The 14,674-nt window shown below is 38.3% G+C and overlaps 1 long non-coding RNA gene across 1 annotated transcript in view; it reads right to left on the bottom strand.

Annotated features, from left to right (window-relative positions):
- Positions 1–9,462: 9,462 nt before the first annotated feature.
- Positions 9,463–14,674, bottom strand: part of LOC128124643 (uncharacterized) — a 181,150-nt gene continuing 175,938 nt past the window's right edge. The window contains exon 7 of the long non-coding RNA XR_008222920.1: positions 9,463–14,615. This is a non-coding gene — a long non-coding RNA (uncharacterized LOC128124643). The remainder of the gene's footprint in view (positions 14,616–14,674) is intronic.

The following is a 14,674-nucleotide window of genomic DNA, read 5'->3' as shown; positions in this document are numbered from 1 at the left end:
ACTATGGTAACTACAGAGCTGAGCAGAAAATAAAGTTTAGCATACTCCTTATTACAGACGGGACAGTTGCCCATCTATTATAGGTCAAGAACCAAAGGTAAAATGCCAAAAACACATCTATCTTAAGTTTCAGTAACTTTACACAAATGCCACTTAATTGAAAGGCTGTCATGAGTTTAGAGTGACTCTCCAGAGGTTTAGAGTAAGGTGGTTCTGATGCTGGTGAGCTTCTAAACAGTTGTTCCCTAGAAGCAGAGAGTGTTATTAACTTCATTTCTAGGTTCCATTTTTCTTTTTCACAGAAAAAGACAGGCATGTTAACAAAGAATTGTCAGTCTCCTGATAAATTAGTGTCCTTTTTACAATGTCTGAAGTCTTAATATTTTACACCTGATTGCAAAACCTGAAGCAAACCTTTAGAAGATGTCAGAAATCAACACTGAATTTATGTTATTTAAAACCTCTGATTTCTATGCTTCATGAAAGACAAATTATGGAAGTTGTTAATGAGAAGTATTTTGGTGATGTATTAAAAAGAAAACGATGCCGAAGAAGTTATTTTTGGTCTTCTTTAATTTGTCAGCTTCTTTCTTTGAGAATACAAGGAAACCCTTCAACCTTTTGGCATCCCCAGGGACTCTCTGAAATACACTTCAGTAGCAAAGATACATAACATCAGCAAGAAATGACAAATGGCATCAGCACACTTACAATGAACAGTAGAACATGAAGCCCATTGAAGAAAATTCCTATAATGCTTTTAACAATTGTTTTCAGAGCATTTACTACTGTGAGTTGATGAAACCATTTTTGTGCCAGTCATAAACATTCTGTGGCTTTGTGGAATATTTGTCTGTGACACCATCTTTATTTACTTATCAGTTGACAGATTCATGTGCACCAATAAGAGTCAGGTCTCATGACTTCCTGGAATTTTATCACAAAGCAAGACATAAAAGAAATTCAAAAGTGAAAAAAAAATAGATACAAAGATTTTGAATGAATTTAATGGTAATCTATAATAAAAGCATTGAGATGGTGTGGCCTGTTTCTGTTAGACAGGCTTTGAAATTGTTCACTAAGAAAAAAACCACTGTAGACAGAAGGTTAAATGTTCTAAGTCTTTGAAATAGGAACGAGTTTACTCTATTTGGAGAGTTGTAGATTCTATCCCTCTGAATAAATATTGAGTCACATCATGTACTAGACATTGAACAACACTGCAGACAGACAAGCCTTCTTGTTTATACTTTATATAGTTATAGTTTATAGTTTATATTTCCCTACTCAGTATGTTTCTTTACAAGACATCTGCCACCTACCCCTCTGAATAAGAATTTCTTGGTTATTCTTATTTAACTGTGAGTACCCAAACTCAGTGTATATTTACTCATGGTGAACCACAAGGCGCTGGGGACTATGAGGCTACAGTAAGATTTTAATTATTATTTGCTGAGAGTAATTTTTCTACATTGACCTTGAATCTATCACTGATAGAGTATTAATTTATTGTTTAATTGCCTGTCATGGGAAAATAGATCTTGAATGCTCTTTTTCTTGATATGTAAAATGCAAATAAAAGCTACTACTTTAATGACCTGTTTGAATAATCAAATAAAATTATACTGTGAGAGTTGCTTGAACTCATAAAGAAAAATATGAGCAGTGATGCAAGGTGGTTTCTGTTTAGGCATTTCTTCTTTTGCAAACTTATTGGGATATTCCATGAATATGCTTTTCTTTTGGTTCATGTCTTCCACATTAACATTTGTCTAGAATAGTTTCTTATATTTAATGATGTCTACAAACTAATTTAAGCAGCATATGCCAAATTCTGAAGTTCAAAGAATCTCCCAAGCATCCTGGATTCTTTATCCAAGGAGGGGAGTGGTGTGATGGGTTTGATTCCTACAACAGTTATGACAAGTGAATGGGTAAAGAAAGAACAGCAGATAGATGTGGGTGATGGTTCTGAAATTATTTTAGACTGTGTTATGAAGACACACCTACTTATATTCACAATCATAATATTATGGACTAATATTTTATGATGAACAGATTTTAGAGGCTCCACAAAAACTTAAGAATAGGATTCTTAATGAGCCAGTAATCTCATCATGGGACACATACTCAAGGGAAACAAAGAGAAGACCTCAAAAAAGATGAATGGATTCCATGTTTCTGACAACAGCTCTTGTCTACCTGGTTCCATATGTAAATCTCTTTCTCCTCTCTTTCTCTCTGTCTTTGTCTTTGTCTATCTGTTTCTCTGTCTCTCTTTCTCTCTCAAAAAGATCTATACTTGATTACATAGAGAAAAAGTAGGCCTTCCAGAAAACTTGTTTGTAAAACTCTCATGTCTCGTGAGCTACTCGCACTATGGTTTTCTCATTCTGTCTTCATTTCCCATCTTGACAACTGAGCCATGATTATGATACCAGGGACTCTGTCATGTGGTGGCAGGATGCTTGGCAATCCAGCTATAATGATGATAAGAAAAAGAGAAGTATTTGGGAGTATTGACAACAGCCACCTCTAATGTTCGTGTCATTGTGTCAAAATAAAACAAACTCTAAATATAGATGTCAGCCAAAAATTTAAGGTAGTAAAAAAGTATTATCAAAAGCTAGAGAAACTGAGAAATTATGTGTTTTAGTATATATAAATCTTGAAGAAATTCCTAGAAATTTATGTAGAATCCATCAGCAAATTGTGAGCATCCGAACAATATTTTAATAAAATTGAAAAATAGATCAGAAATTAAAGCCAGCTGTATCAAAATAGGCTAATATCTGCACCACTGCGCACTGCCAAAGTGCCTCATGTAAACAACATTGCTTTGCATTTATTTTGTTGTATCTGTAGTAAGTCAGTAACTTAATGTTGTGACTTCTGAAGAAATGAAGAAAGATGGCTGTAAATAGTGTTTCAAAAATATTGCCACATCTATTGTGCTATTAGTGAATCCAGTTTTAAAATTGTGTTATTACATAAGTATCAATTATTTTTTAGCTGCAGAGAGAAGATGGGGAAAATGCCTCTAGATATTAGGATCACAGAGGTAAGCTGCTTTCTGTACAGGCTTTCTGCCCCAAAGTCTTTAAATCTCAGAGATTTTATCTGGGAAGATAAGAAGACACCCCACTCCCCCATCTCACCACACATGAAAAAGAAAACAAGTCATAAAACACTGTGTTTGATGTGGTCTTCACTCCAGGGCTTGTTTTGTTTTATTTTGTTTTCCTCTGTCTATTGGCCACGTATTCTTGGAACACAGACACCATGAAAGGCAGATAGATGTGTTAAAATGAAAAACAGCCAGAAGCTGCAGGAAACATTTCACCCTCATAATTGTGTTTTTCATAGTAACTTTTCAAAAATGTGTGTGGAGATCTTAGAGTACGTGGTTTAGAAGGGTCTTCTGTATTTTCATCCTCAGTGTACAGTGGTCTAGGGCACTGAAAATTAATTTTAAATACTAGGTCATTTGAAACAAAACAGAACAAACAAACAAACAAAGAAAAACAAGCTGAACAATAAAAAATAACCCTGTGTTAAGAATCCCTAAGTATTAGAGTACCAGATCTAATTAACTATCAAGAGACAGGTACTTGGGGGAGAGACTCCCCCTACCTGAAGCAAAGCTTCCAGTGGACTCAACAGTTTGCTGAACTTCAAATGATGAATATTTGGGAGGATTTTTGGGCAATTCTGTAGATGTTAATTTGGAATATGCCTATAAATGATACCACCCAATAAACGGGAGCAAATGTGGCCTATACTCAGCTATGGCTAAACATTTGAATCACTAGATTCCCTTTTATTTTGATATTTCCTGACCATTCTTGTCCGCAGACTCTTACATACTGTCTTCTGTCATATACCAATTCCCAGTTGTGAGTTGTATGGGTTGGTGAATATACACAGTGTATAAAACTATGGTCTCTGAAATATGGTATATGAATTTTACTTCACATCTGATATGATTTTAAAAACTGAGACTCTACAATCCCTCCGCAAGGGGGATGCTTTATTCATGTGGAGGTGATAACTGTGTACGTCTCCTTCAGGCAAAAGTGTGAAGTTTTCTATGAATGTTCCTATGTATTTTCATTGAGCTGAAAATATGAATTAAGTCTATTAAGGACTCCAATACGCTTCTAAAAAATGCAGAGATCATTTATTTTATTTTATTATTCAAGTGAAATTGCATAAAGAAGCCTCTGATCTATGGAGCCTGTTATTTTATCCTACTCTTAGTGAAATTTTCCCTGTAGCCTGCTGATCATTTTGCATCCATTTCCCTCCTAACAAGACAGAATTGTCTGCACAGAATATAGTCTAGAACTTCTATGCATCCTAAGTGCTTTGTACTCTGGAAGTGTTGCCCTGAGTATCAAGTAAAATTTGTAAAGAGAGCATGAGTCAATGGGTGTAATATAACACCTTAGTTACCACAGGAGTCAGAGTGTCAGGCTGCCCAGACTCAAGTCTTTGCTTCAGTTTAGAGGGTGCAAGTCTAGGCAGGTCGTCTACTTAATTTCTCTCTCTCTTTTCATCTGTAAATAGAGATGCAAATCATTTAAGTTTTTTTAATAAAAATAATTTATTGTATATTTATCTCCTGAAAACCCACCTGGCTCACAGTCTCTTCCTTGCTCTATTTCTTGCCCCTCTTCTTTCCTTTCTCCTTCTCTTCTTCCTCTTTCTCTTCCCTCCTCTTGCTCCCTCCTCCACCTCATTAGTTTTCTCCACCCTTCTCTCCCCTCCTCCTCTTGTTCTCCCTCCACCTTCTCATTGTCCTTCTGTGTCTCCCTTTTGTCCCTTCCTCCTTACCTTCTACTCCTCATTGGCTTTTTTCCTACGTCTCCTGTCCATCCTCTATGTCCTGTGTATGTCACTCTTTCTCATTAGTATTTTGTGTTGAAAGCAATAGACTACCAAGGGCTTCAGCTACTGAATCTAGTCGGTTCATATTAAGCAGGCTAGCAGTTGTGCTATGCTTAGCAGTTTCTGTAGGTTTGGACTCTTTAACTTCAGGTTTACTTATTGGCCGTTGGCTTGTGGCTTGAAGGTTTTTTCCCCTTCGTTATCGACTGTTACTAGTGATTATGTTGGAGTCCTTTTGATGTGGAGGCGGCTGTCTTCACCATGGCAACATTCTGAGCATGTCTAACAATGACTGATCTTTGTCTTTCTTCCCTTATTAAATCTTTAAAATATTTTCCTTATATTTTTACTTTGAGAATCTAACAGAGTGTCAGGTAAAACCTGTAGCTAGGAATTTATAATATAATTCTGGTCCCAGAAACTTCTCACTCTCAGCTGGGATGAGCACATCATCCATTAATTCATGTTCTTGCCATTGTATTGCTCCCCAGTAGAGACCCACAGAGATTTCCTAGTGAGAACTTACTTAGGGTCTGAGAATGTGAATTTACTTTACCCAGCAGGGCTGCCTAAGTGGATGATTTGACCATGGGCATAGTTACCAGACAGTTGGAAAGGTCTGCACTTGGCCATGCAGTGTGCTTTAACCTAGCAAGAGGGAGGTCTTTTGCCCTGCCTCTTGCCATTGTTATAAAAAGCTCCTTTGAAGAGGCAGAAGTGGCCATTGGGTTTTGTTCCTGGTCCTCCAGAAGCTATCCTGTGTTTCTGTCTTTCTCCTCTTAGCTATCTTTCTGTCTAATGTTTTCTTATCCCTCTCTCCTCCTCATAGGAACCCTTGAAAAGGTGGGAGCTGGCCTCCCACACTCCTGTTAGAACAGCACTTAGCTCTGGTTCTCTGACTCTCCAGCCATGAGTGTGGTGGTTGGTGCAGTAACCTCAGTACTCTGATGGTTCAGGAAAGTCATTTATTTTTAATTTTTCTCTCATTTCTACTTGAAGCATGGAAGTGACAGACCAGCTTTTATTATGTATCTGGAACCAGAAATCCCAGCTATGACATTTTACTTTCTTGCATAAAATAAAACAACAAAAGGAGAGTGTCCCTTTATTGGCACTCTTGGCCTTTGTTTATGGGGCTGCTTATGCCTGCCTGTTACTGTCATCTCTCTTTTTTTTTGGTTTTTCAAGACAGGGTTTCTCTGTGTAGCTTTGCGCCTTTCCTGGAACTCACTTGGTAGCCCAGGCTGGCCTCGAACTCACAGAGATCTGCCTGCCTCTGCCTCCCGAGTGCTGGGATTAAAAGCACGCGCCACCACCGCCCGGCTTACTGTCATCTCTTACAGAACCCTTCCTTGCTCGTTTTAACCATTGGAAATTTGGTCAGTGGCATCACCAAATTAAACCTAACTACCTGGGCCAGATCAGTGTGCTTTTGTATGTATCTATATATTTTAAGAAAATTAAAAAGTGATTTTTTATAGCATGTGTTTTGTCTCCATGTATTTGAATCAAGTATGTCCAGTGCTCACAAGAAACAGAAGAGGGTATCATATCCCCTAGAATTGAAGTTACAGATGGCTGTCTGTGAGCCACCATGTGGTTGCCAGAAACTAAACACAGGTCTTCCATTAAAGCAGCCAGTGGTCCTAACAACTGAGTCATCTCTCCAGCAACCAATATGCTAGTGGACAGGGATTTATTCAAACTATGATGGAATATTAGCATATTTTTATATCAAATTAAATTCACCAGTATTAAAAGATTTAAGCCATTTATCAAAGTGACCAGTGCCATTTTCCTTTCTTTCTTAGCAATTCACTTTGGCACACTTTAATTCCCAGTCAGAGTGTAGTGGCTAGTCTTGATACTTTTACAAAAGTTAATTAAGAAAAATAAGAAATAGAACTGAGAATGGAAGCATGGAGTTCACTCTGTTTTCCTAAAAGTTCTAAGAAGACTTAAACATGAAAAGGTTTAAAGAGACAGTTAACAATGTTTGCAGATTATCTTTTTACAGATAATTACAGACTCCAGTTTGTCTCAACAAACAAGGTGGTCAGCTATAGAGGAACACAGCTGAGGTTGACCTGTGGCCTCTACACATACTAGCATGTAAGCACAACCCAAATTGTCCATAACATTGTAGAGATCATAAACAAATTGTACAAAATGAAAAACAAAAATAGTTGAGGCAAAATAGTACCAAATAAAGTCTACATTTCCGATTCTTGTATAAGTTTGGAGAAGTTACTTGAACAAATAGAGGCCATTTGAATTGGATTTCTTAAAGATCTTAGTTCCTCAGCAGGTGGAACCAGTCTTTTTTTTTTTTTTTTGAATTTATTTTAATTTATTTTGCAATACAATTCAGTTCTACATATCGGTCACGGATTCCCTTGTTCTCCCCCCTCCCGTCCCCCTCACCTTCCCCCCAATGCCCCCCCCCACCATTCCCATCTCCTCCAGGGCAAAGCCTTCCCCACAGACTGAGGTCAACCTGGTAGACTCAGTCCAGGTAGGTCTAGTCCCCTCCTCCCAGGCCGAGCCAAACAATCCTGCATAGGCCCCAGGTTTCAAACAGCCAACTCATGCAATGAGCACAAGATCTGGTCCCACTGCCTGGATGCCTCCCAAACAGATCAAGCCAATCAACTGTCTCACCCATTCGGAGGGCCTGATCCAGTGTGGACCCCTCAGCCATTGGTTCATAGTTCATGTGTTTCCATTCATTTGGCTATTTGTCCCTGTGCTTTATCCAACCTTGGTCTCAACAATTCTCGCTCATATAAACCCTCCTCATTCTCGTTAATTGGACTCCCAGAGATCCACCCAGGGCCTAGTCATGGATCTCTGCATCCAGATCCCTCAGTAGTTGGATGAGGTTTCTAGCACAACAATTAGGGTGTTTGGCCATCCCATCACCAGAGTAGGTCAGTTCGGGCTGTCTCTCGACCATTGCCGGCAGTCTGTTGTGTGGGTATCTTTGTGGATTTCTGTGGGCCTTTCTAGCACTTTGCTTCTTCCTGTTCTCATGTGGTCTTCATTTACCGTGGTCTCCTATTCCTTGTTCTCCCTCTCTGTTGTTGATCCAGCTGGGATCTCCAGCTTCCCCAAGCTCTCTTTCCCTCGACCCTCGCCTTTCATTACCCCCACTCATGTCCAGGCTGTTCATGTAGATCTCATTCCATTTCTCTGTCATTGGGCAATCCCTGTGTCTTTCTTGGGGTCCTGTTTTCCGGGTAGCCTCCCTGGTGATGTGAGTAGCAGACAATTCATCCTTGTTTCATGTCTAGTATCCTGCTATGAGTGAGTACATACCATGTTTGTCTTTCTGAGTCTGGGTTACCTCACTCAGGATGATTTTTTCTAGATCCATCCATTTGTCTACAAACCTCATGATGCCATTGTTTTTTTCTGCTGAGTAGTATTCCATTGTGTATATGTACCACATTTTGTTTATCCATTCTTCAGTTGAAGGGCATCTGGGTTGTTTCCATGTTCTGGCTATTACAAACAATGCTGATATGAACATAGCTGAACAAGTGCTCTTATGGTGTGTCAGAATGGCTAAGATCAAAAACACTGAAGACACCTTATGCTGGAGAGGATGTGGAGCTAGGGGAACTCTCCTCCACTGCTGGTGGGAATGCAAGCTTGTACAACCACTTTGGAAATCAATATGGCGCTTTCTTAGAAAATTGGGAATCAATCTCCCCCAAGATCCAGCTATACCACTCTTGGGCATATACCCAAGAAATGCTCAACCACACCATAAGAGCACTTGTTCAGCTATGTTCATATCAGCATTGTTTGTAGGAACCAGTCTTACAATGACCTGACGGCTCCTGATTCTTTGGGGGCTGTAAGACCAGCTTGAAGAGTCTTGGCTGTGTTTCTCTGATTCTACTATTGCTGACTGAATATTGCATAAGAGCCTCAGAATGGATCTTGTGGAGTTGAGTCCTTTGGGATATAACCAGTTAAAGAGGGTGGAACTGTCATGAAAAGGGTTAGTATCCACAGAAAGGGCTCCTTCTCTTTTGCTCACACTTTCTGTCTCATTGGTACAGATATTTCCTATCTTGTGAGAGCAAACCTGCCAGTGGAGAGAATGTGGACTTCCTGCCCTCTGCAGCTGCCAGAATATTCTTGTTTTGTAAGTGTCTCTATCTGTGATATTCTCATTAGAGTAGTTTAAGCTATTAAACATGTTGTTACACAGAAATAAAAAGACTATTAACATGAAATGTGAAATGGGCACAGTCAAGTTCAGGCTTATTTCTGGAGGATGTCAACATTTAGTGCTAAGATGGTGATAATAATTGTTTACATTTGCTAAAAATAGCTAATTCTACTTACCGAGTTTAGAGACTAAAGGTTTGCATTCTCCCCCACGCTGGGGTCCTAACCGAGTTATGCTTTGTGCATAAACGTATTGTGATGGTGCGCAGTATGATGTCAAAGTTGTTAAGATATTTTGGGCAACTGAACACAGAGATTTGAGAAACTGAATAGAGAGTGGGTCCTCCAGTCAGATAGTTAAAAAAACAAAATTTATTAATTAGCAGGGAGACAACAAATCTTTATTGCCACAGGAAATGTTCTGGCATAACAAGTCACTGACAGAAGACTACAAAACCATCTTTAGCAATTAAAATGCATTTTTATCTCAAAATGCATCCATAATAATATATAAGTCAATTGAGAGTATAGCAAATTTACTTGTAATATTTTAAGCATTCACTGGGAACATACCAGCTAAGCAGAACAGGTAAACAGGTAAGGTAACTGAAGACCTTCAACATTCCCTCCTTCCCTCCAAATCCAATACCCTAGTCTCATCCCTATAGTTGCAACAGAATACCAGCTGACACTTTCTTTCCCTCATGTACACATTTGCTGTGGATCCTACAGAGCATCCCAGCCTAACCTTCCTCACCACACATGGTCTCTTTACCCCAGCCCCAAACTACAGCAGGCACCCTCTTCTAACCCACAGGCCTTGCCTGCCAGCAAACAAGGTAGCCTTCCAACAGACCTCTTCTCTCCCTGTTCACCCAGAGCCTGTCTCTCAGTCTCATACCCAGCTTTGCAGCAGAACACATCAGACAGTCTTTCTGGCCTCCAGCTCCTATCTCCTGTGAATCAAATAGATCTTCCACTTCTAACCTCCCTCACCTCACTCTTTGCTTTGCCCCAGACCCTCACCCCAGCAGGCATCCCCTGCTAATCTATAGTCTACTCTTTCCAGGGAAGCAAGTAGGCTGAAGACAGATCTGTTGCTGGATCCTAATAGCTCCCTTGGGGGAGGGGGTGAGAAGGCGTTATGTCAACAACATAGATACCGGGAGTTAGTTGAAGGCAAACAGCAGACTCCTTTATTCAATAATGGGGAAGGCCTTATATACTCTCCTCTCAGCACCCAAGCTGTGTCCCAATTTGGTGGCATTGAATGGTTGTCACTCATTGTCTGGGCATAATCAGGAACTCTAACAGTGCCTGTTGTTGGGCCCTCAGGCAGACTCCAGGTTGGCTCAAAAGAAGTAAGTTATGTGCATGCCATGGCAACTGGTTTGAACCAATTTCCTCAACCCTATGGGTCTGTCCTACTATACAGACCCATACTTTTACTACCACTTCAGAGATGTAGCAAGTTTTTCTTTGGACTTCATGTTCCCCAATAATGACACAGAGACTTGTTATTAATTAAGAATGCTTGGCCTTAGCTTAGGCTTGTTCCCTTGCTCTTATAATTTAAAGTAATCAATTTATATTAATCTACATTCTGCTGCATGGCTCATAACTTTTCCTCCATCCAGTATATTTGACAGCCAGACATTACCCACAGAAAGTCTATGTGGGTTGTCTCTATCAAATCCTTCTTGTCAGAGATCAGCGAATCCCTTGGAAGAGGAGAAGGAAAGATTGTGAGAGTCAGAGTGGATGGGAGGATACCAGGAGAACAAGGTGCTCTGAATCAACCAAACAAGGCACATATAAGCTCACAGAATCTAAAGCAGCAAGCACAGGCCCTACATGGATCTGCACCAGGTCCTCTGTGTATATATGATAGCTATTAGCTTTGTATTTCAATGAGACTCATGACTGTGAGAACAAGTGGGTCTCTGACTCTTGTGTCTGCTCTTAGGACTCTTTTCTTCCTGTTGGGTTTCTGTGTCCAACTTTGATATATTTTTGCATCATCTTATTGTATATTATTTTGCCATGTTTGGTTGTTACCTCTTAGAAGCCTCTATTTTTCTAATGAGAGACAGAAAGGAAGTGGCTCCAGAGTGTAGAAGAGGTGGAGAGGAACTGGGAGGAATAGAGGGAGGGTAAAAGTTAATCAGGATACATTAGATGAGAAAAGAATCTATGATTCTTTTCTATGCTGTGGGATGTTCTGTATGGCAAATGTGTTGCTGATTAGTCAATAAATAAAACACTGATTGGCCATTGGCTAGGCAGGAAGTATAGGCAACTGAAGTTGCCTATACTTCAAATTGTATGTTTCTAATCTATGCTGTGGGATGTTCTGTATGGCAAATGTGTTGCTGATTAGTCAATAAATAAAACACTGATTGGCCATTGGCTAGGCAGGAAGTATAGGCAGTACAAGGAGGAGAATAAGGCTGGGAAGTGGAAGGCTGAGTCAGAGAGACACTGCCAGCCGCCACGATGAGAAACAGCATGTGAAGATGCTGGTAAGCCACGAGCCATGTGGCAAGGTATAGATTAATGGAAATGGATTAAATTAAGCTGTAAGGACTGGCAGGTGAGAGAGATTTATCCTGACTGTGGGCCAGGCAGGAAAACTCTAGCTACAAATCTATTTTCAATAAAACGAAAAAAAGTAATTTAATCAGTGCTCTCTAGTGATGGACAGTTTTTGTTATCATGGTTCCTTATAATTACTTTCTCTCTATGAAATATGTTTGAAATTATAAATTATAGTTTGCACAGTCTCTCTTAATTGAAATTTAAGGCATAAATTTTTCATATGTGAACTTTAATTCATTGCAACATTTTATTTAAAATAAAATTGCTTTAAAGTAGAATTTATAATGTGACTATTTCTATTAATGATTAATCTATATTTTTTTTTTCATTTATTTTTCACCATAAATGTTTCAGATGGTTAAACATAATGTAAAATACTAGTTAACTTTTTAAATGCCAATTATAATGGTAGAAAAAACACTGTTACTCAGTATAAAATGTTAATGATTTATAAGTCATTGTCAGTTTTTTCAAGTTTCTTGAAGTAGTGAGCCCTCTTGACAGAACAAATACTATGAATATTTTGAGAATATAATGATGTGCATGCTGCTGAACAGATTAAACAGTAAACACTCACATTGAAAGAAGGAGCAGTTACTTCAGAAGTTTTTGGTGATGTGTTCACAAGGACTATGAGTGTGCAACAACACTACATAATGCAGATTGCTGAAATTCATCTCATATGATACAGGGAACCCCCTGGGGTGGTCTCAAGTACATTCAGTAATAATTGCATTGCTCTGAGCTGTTAGTTGATACTTTCCAGCTGGGACATGCAAAGTGTTCTCTTGTACACTGTGCTTCTGTCACATTCTAAGAGGGGTGTGGTGTCATCTGAAACCTTTCCAGAACTTAGACACTGTGAGTTCATGCTTGCACCAGCTACGTTCTGTAAAGTAGATAATATTTCATATCTGGTCTCTCCATCTTCTTGCTATTACATTCTTCCCACTTCACTACTTCCTCTGTGTTTTTTCCTTTTTTCTTTTGAACATTAAAAGGGATGGTGTAAATGTCTTGTTAGGACCCAGCATTCAGTTGTCACTTTTTTCCAGCACCAAAGTAGCCATAATTCTCTCCATTCACCAGGATTCACTACCAAGAGAGGATTTTCTAGTGAATTAATGGACACTTAGAACAGCATATGTCTGTGGATATAAACCTAGATGTTTAAAAGGCAGTTTGAGACTATGTCAGTGTTGCTGAATGACAGTAGTAAGTTCTACCCTAAGGCCTATGACCTCCCCAGTCATGTGTTTTTGAATGGGTTTAGAGTAAAAGACATGGATTCCCTCCTATGCAGCCAGTCTAAAAATCGAATCAAAGAGCAGTTGGTCACTACCATAACAGCCATAGCATTATTGCCCAAATAGGCTCATATTGCCTGGCTGGTTGATATTGTAGTTCATAAGATGCACAGATAGTTAAGAACATGGATGCCTTTTTTCCCTCAGCAACTTGCATGGCTCCCTCCAAGATTAAGAGAGCTAGGCAGCAGGGAGGATACTCCTAGCTCAGTTCCAGTTTGATTTCTCTGTTTTACAACCAACATATACAGTGTCTTCAACAAAAGAATTTTATTTTCTAGTTCTGGTGGACAACCAAGATGAATGTCAAGAGCATATATATATATATATATATATATATATATATATGTGTGTGTGTGTGTGTGTGTGTGTGTGTGTGTGTGTGTGTGTGTGTATAGTGTGTGTATACATGTATATATATGTATATATAGTCAAGAGTATGTATAATATATGTTCATATGTATTCTAATTCAATGTGCCTCTTCCTTAATGTTTTGTCTTTAATATATAAAACATATGTTATTAGGTTAGGGGCCTGGACCTCTGTGACCAAAACATCATAAGTAAGTATCCCACATCTAGTACTGGAAAGTTTTTTAATAATACATGGCTTTTAATAGCACCATTATCCAACTCTACAGGGTATTTCTAACTCTTTGTAGATTTATGTAATTTTTATTTATGTGTTTGTATGGATGTCTATATGAGAAGTTGTGCACAGTGGCTGGAAAAGAGTATCACAACCCTTGGATTTGGCATTACAAGTAACTATGAACTACCAGATATGGGTGTTAGAAACTGGAACTCATATCCTCTGAAAGAGTAGCAAATACTCTTTACCCCTACCTAAGTCTTCTCCTTAGTCACCTGACTCTTTTAAATTATATTTTTAATTGAGTTACAAAATAGGCTTAAATGTGGCTTTATTATCTTATACATATAATTCTAATTTTAAAGGATTTTCTATTAGTTATTAAATCTAACAATTTGTGTACTATTTACATGCTAATAGTCATGAAAATTTTCTATTTCAATGTGCCTCTTCCTTAATGTTTTGTCTTTAAATTTTCTATGATGTTTTAGAAATATGGCATTAAATATTTACTGGGACTTATCCAAATTATAGATAATAAATACATAAAATATATTCAATAGTAAAATGTGTATAATCCAGTTTGAGGCTCCACAGCTTCAGAACAGCTATACAAACCTTACAGAAGATCAAGAGTTGTATAGACTTTAGGCCTGGTCAATTTGGGTGCATGATGTCTTTGATTTGCAAGCTCTTTATGAAAAATTTTAATAATGGAATTAATAATTTTAAGGTATTTTGTTTAGTAAATAAAATTATTACATTATCCTGTATTTGTTAACAGAATCTAGAGCCATGTCTCTCTAAAAATGTACTTGTACAAAAAGAAGAGAAAGATTGTTTTAAGAGAAGGGGTCACTAGTTGTTTTCTATTTCTTTTCCTGGGACAAGTTAGTCTATATAATGTGAAACTACTTATATAAACACAAATGATAAACCACATTATTTTAAGCATTGTTGAAATAGAGATAACAACTCCCACAATTAAAAACTCCACAAGGCTAATTCCAACTTCAGGATGATCCCAAGCAGCATTAATGACATTTCTGTTAAAAACAAAACAAAAAGAAATGAGTCACTGTTGTTCATTTTTCCTGAAAAATGG

The sequence above is a fragment of the Peromyscus californicus genome, unplaced genomic scaffold (genome assembly GCF_007827085.1).
Source record: "Peromyscus californicus insignis strain IS unplaced genomic scaffold, ASM782708v3 Scaffold_4__1_contigs__length_199733344, whole genome shotgun sequence".
In the NCBI taxonomy this organism is placed as follows: domain Eukaryota; kingdom Metazoa; phylum Chordata; class Mammalia; order Rodentia; family Cricetidae; genus Peromyscus; species Peromyscus californicus.
The sequence above is the reverse complement of the archived record's forward strand: the minus strand, read 5'-3'. Positions and strand labels throughout refer to the sequence as shown.